The sequence below is a fragment of the Anas platyrhynchos genome, chromosome 1, assembly GCF_047663525.1.
Source record: "Anas platyrhynchos isolate ZD024472 breed Pekin duck chromosome 1, IASCAAS_PekinDuck_T2T, whole genome shotgun sequence".
Classification (NCBI taxonomy): Eukaryota; Metazoa; Chordata; class Aves; order Anseriformes; family Anatidae; genus Anas; species Anas platyrhynchos.
The window spans coordinates 180,575,903-180,581,184 of NC_092587.1; positions in this window are offsets into that span (position 1 = coordinate 180,575,903).

Genomic DNA, 5,282 nt, shown 5'->3' on the forward strand with positions numbered 1-5,282 from the left:
AAGTATCTGCCTTGCTCTTCAGATGTGTGCACTGTTAATCACGTTTAATTTGACTAGGCTTGAGTAAAGCTTTGTCTGAGGAAAAGGCTGTGTTTCCAGCCTGTCTCATGGAGGCATACGTTCATTAAAGGCCACTGTGGTTTTCCTAAATGTTGAATGCTTTGTTTGCTTGGATTCACCCCTAACCACAACCCAGTGAAAAATAAATCCTTCCCCAAGCTAACAAACATGTTCATAATACACCTTTTTAGTAGGCACTCAGAATTTCCTCTCTCTTAATTTTTCCACTCAGAATTTCCTATCTCTTAATTTTTCCACTGTTTCCATTATCTGTAATGTGCTTATGTCAAGTTCTTGGCAGGGCACATGCTTTCATCTCATCTACTGTGTAGTGCCAAGCACTTTTTTTTTTTTTTCTCCCTTTTGAAATAATTAATGGGTTTTGAGATTTTGTAGATCAAGCTGCAAATGTTTCTTTGCTGATAAAGATTTTAGGTCAAGAGGATATTATTCCTTTCTTATCCCAGATGAAATTTCACACAAGCAGAGCAGTGAGCCATAAAATCCATTAAAATCATAAACTAGAATTAACTCACTGGGTTAGTTGCAACAGTACTTCTTGGGACACCTGAGCTGAGGGATCTAGTGGACCTTTTGAGAGTATGGAGTTTCAGACAGGCTTCTTTTTCTTACTGAATCATACATTGCTTTTCTCTTAAACCAGTCCCTTTTTTTGGCAATAGCCTCCAGGGTAAGGGCCATGTCTTTGTCATACATATAAACGGACAGTAAAAATGTAGCAGGGAACTGCTGACATTGGGTGGCTTAGACGGTTTCATTATAGAAATGTCTGCTATCACTTTTCTCTCCCAGTATGCCTGTGACCCAGATTATCTCAATAAAAAAGTAACATACATGACAGTTAGATTACATACACTGCATCTGCTACACACACTTCTCCTGATATATCTAAACTATGTACATGTGAGTGCGCATGTTTAGGAGATGCAATACATACAATCTGAAACTTCTTCCATGACTTCTATTTCTTGAGCAAGCCAAGATTTGCTGGGGGAGGTGATACACTTTATTACATCAAGTGAGATAGTTGTAAAAAAAAAAAATACACAAGGATTTGCATATTCAAAAGCTTGTCTCCCATTTTTAACAGCCACAACTGGGCTAATGAAAGATATTATTTTCCCTTGCAAACGTTGCCATGCTTGCCTGTAGACTGTTGTGGGCTTTACAACAGCAGCATGATTGCTTCCTCTGTTGGAGAATGAACGTGGTGCTCAGAAAGACTGAAGGGCCCTTGGGACTGATGCAGAGCAGGAAGGACACAGGGAGAAGCAGGTGTGATGTCCCAGACCTCACATGAGTGCTTCATAGGACTGCAGGGGCTTCAAAACAGCTGGCAGTGTCCCTAGCACAGCCTGGTGGCCAGCTCTGCTTTGGAGGTGGCCTTTCCAATGCTGCCAGCAAGCCTGCCTTTTCAGTAAATTCAGATTATGGGACTTGATGATCCCTTCCAACTCAGGATATTCTATTATTCAAGAAAAAGACCCCCTGAAGGACTAGCTGATTGACTTCCCAGAGCCACTGGTGTATCTGTGTGACCCTCTGCACCTGGGGAGGCTGAGGTGGACCTCCCAGATGGTGCTCTGGCCCAGTAGCTGTCTGCACGGAGGCTGGGAGCAGGTAGGTGAAGACAATGTGAAATAGTTATCTGCTATTAATCATAACAGCTTGATTCTATTAATAACAGCTTAATTAGTAAAAGGTGTTTAATAAATATTGGCTGTGATCTGTGTTTCCTCCTGACTCAATTGTCTTTGAGAAGGAAAATTTACAACAAGGGCATTAGGCAGAGTGAAAATCAGAAGCTGTCTGCTGGGCAAGCCATCCCTGCAAGAGATCTGATCTTGGAACAAAAATTAGCCTAGGCTTGTGCTACCTCACATTTGTGTCAGACAAAGGGTGTGCTCTTTTACAGAAAATGTTAAATGTTTTTTGCAATTTTGTTACCTGACACAGCAATATAGGGCTTTTCACGTTTGGAACTGTGTACAGGTTCTACCGGCAGCCAGGGCACGAACCTCAGGGAGAACATAAAAACAGGACTGGACTCAAATAAGGGCAGCTCCAATCAGCTTTGTCAACACTTTTGATTAAAAGTACATTGTTTAGGAGGCTTCAGTATGAGAGCTTGCAAGAGGAGGGACTCTTCATCAGCCCAGTTTTCAGTAAGACCAAGAAACTGACTTTGCAACTGCTTGTTCTGTTCAAAAACTGCCTCCAACCCTAAAACCTTAGGATATACGCAAACTCTCATCTTCCTTTCAAGCAAGCATTTCCTCCTGCATGACCCACCTGATGGACACCACATCTCTTCACCCATCTTTATACTCTACCCCACCTCTGCATGTTGGCACACTGCATGTCCTCACAGAGCTCTGAAGCCAAACTATTTCAGAGCAGCAGCTATAGGGAAGAAAGCATGTTCATGGAGATGCCTTAAATGATGAAACTGATGATACCAGACATCATAGTAGGATACAGCCAGAGATTCTTCCAATGACCTTTAATAGATTTGCAAAATATGTCTTCTGTCAAAAGTAAAAGTGACTTTTTTTTTCTTTTGGCATATCATGGTACATCCATTCTTTCATTATGATTTTTGTGAATTGGCAAGGAGCTGCCAGTTAGTTCTGGTGGTCCTCTCCAGAATCCTCACAAACGTGTGTTGGTTTGTTGTTTTTTGTTTGTTTGTTTGTTTGTTTTTTTCCTTAAACAATATTATCCATGTGCTTTTTTTTTTTTTTCCACTGGTACTAAAGCAGTTCTGAGCAAAAGTAGACATTTCAGAAATCTAGTATCCAGACTTCCTATCAAGCACTGAGCATTCTTTTGGATTTTTAAATAAAAATAATAATAAAGTATTATGACAACATTTTTAAATGAAAGCCTTACCAGTTTTCCCACTGCAAGGCAAGCTTTCTGATCTGTAGAGTTTTATACAGGGAGTGAGGCAAAAGATGACTGAGTCATCAATTGTAAATGACTCCATGGGGAATAAGTAAAAAAAAATTCCTGTATTAGCCACATTTCTATGATAGCTGAAAATAGAAAACATGAGGTTGAAGCCAAGCAAATCTAAACTAAATGTGAAGCCTTCCCCTTTTTTAATGATTATTTATTGTGCATGGGGAAGGATTAAAAGATACAGACTTCAGTTGTCCAAAAATTCTTAGGTCTAAATTTGTTTGTAAAACATAGTTATCAGGCTTGTTTCTGATGTAACTGGCAAAGTTAATCTACCTCTGTTTTGCAGATCCAGTTATATAATCATACTTATTTTCCTCAGTCTCAAAACATGATCCTATGACAAAGTTCATATCTTATTTGCATTAGTGTTGCTTGGGCTTTAATTCAGTAACAAATTATCGTGCAAAAATTAACATGCCTCCACTTTCAAATTTTATATAAGCAGAGTGACTGATGCTCTATGAAGTCTGAAAGACTCAAAATATTTCAAAACATTTATCTCATGGAAAGTCTGTGTTGAAACTTTTTTATGCTAACTGCTGGCAAATAGTTTTTGCAGATGCAAACAAAAAAAAGTAGAATAAAATAATAAAACAAAATCATAGGAGGGTTTTAGAGGCAGTAGGAGCAGAATGAAACTGGTGAATCAGCTCCAGTAAGCTTAGCTCTAATCTCACTTGGGGTCATCTCTGTAGGGAAATACACCAGCATTGCTCTTTTGTATAATTATACTGCTACAGTTATACTATTATGAATTATTATGTTTCCAAAGCAACCTATCAGGAGTAATTCCATTTAAATCAATGGAATAAGGAATAGAAGAATCAATTCACCATACACAATGGTCTCTGGACACTGAATTACTCATTTTTCCTAGGAAAAATAATGGAAATAAATGTAAAATGGACATAAATCCAGGAGTAATACACCAAAATGACTGTAATACAATTATTTGCTTGTGTTTAAAGCAGTCTGTTTTGAACAGAGAAAGGAAGTCTGCAGCAATTCATTTTCTTTGTTGACTTACTCCGAATATTCAGAAATTATCATGTTTACTTTGCTAGTATACGGTTACACTGCCAAGCATCAGCAAGCGTTTGGTGCCCTCTTACGGTTCATTCAAGCAACTTCAACGATAGCAAATGCTCACTTCTTGCTCATAGATCACTCGTGAAGGTTTCTCAGGTTACAAATGGTTGAGAAAGGAAGTGTCAACTAAGATAACTAACCACTTAACGCTTCAAAAAGGTTAATAACCACCTGAAGGCAGTGAGCTTACAATAATAAGCAGACCCACGTACATCCCTGTGCACCCTCCCCTGCAGCTCTTAACTGAGATAGCTCAGCCTCACTAAAGTGATCTCGCTTGGCACAAACCTATCTTCTCTTGGTTTTCACCAGGGAGATGTGGTTAAATCCATTGCTGACTATAACAGAAAAGATATGTCTGGTTAGCACCACTGGGAAAAATTAAACTGAATTGTATCGATAGATCTTAGAAACTTAGAAGAGAGAGAAGATTCTATTAGCCATGGTTTTACTTTCTGGGAATGTCATCCAGTTAATAACCCAGGCACTCACCCAAAGACCAGGATCAACTGAAAAAAAAAAATCCCAAATTTGGAGCCATGAAAATATGGTCTGTTCTTGTTTTATTTATTTTGATGCTCCAGCAATAAATTCTCACGGTTAAAAAACGGCATACATCAAGTAAAAATAGAATTTCTTGGGTTTTAGCAGTCATGCATTCTTTGCCTGGTTAACACTGTAGTATGTTATTTTTCTTCCTGTGCAAGTATTTCTATCTTAAGGATAATTCCCTTCCTGATCTTCTAAAAACTAAATAGATTGCTCCATAAGTCTTCTCAGGAAATAAAACCTGATTCTATATTAAGGAGTATTTTGCTAATTTGTTTTTAATTTCCCAGCTATCATTAAAAGGGTATACAACCTATTTTTTTTTTTAATGTTTTGTACTTATGTAATTTACTGTCCTATTTTACAAATTATTCAGATGAAAACATCTGGAAAAGATTTGTGCTTTTTTATACACAAAGAGATGGGCTACAGAAATAGCATTGTAAAAAGACAATATGGAATTTTAGATCCCATTTTATTAAGGTATTTAATAATTTCTAATACCATCACTTAAGTACTGGGAACCCTGTACTCAGAAGAGTAATCCACTGTAATAAAATGTATTGATAGTAATAAAGAAAAAAGGAGCCCAAACC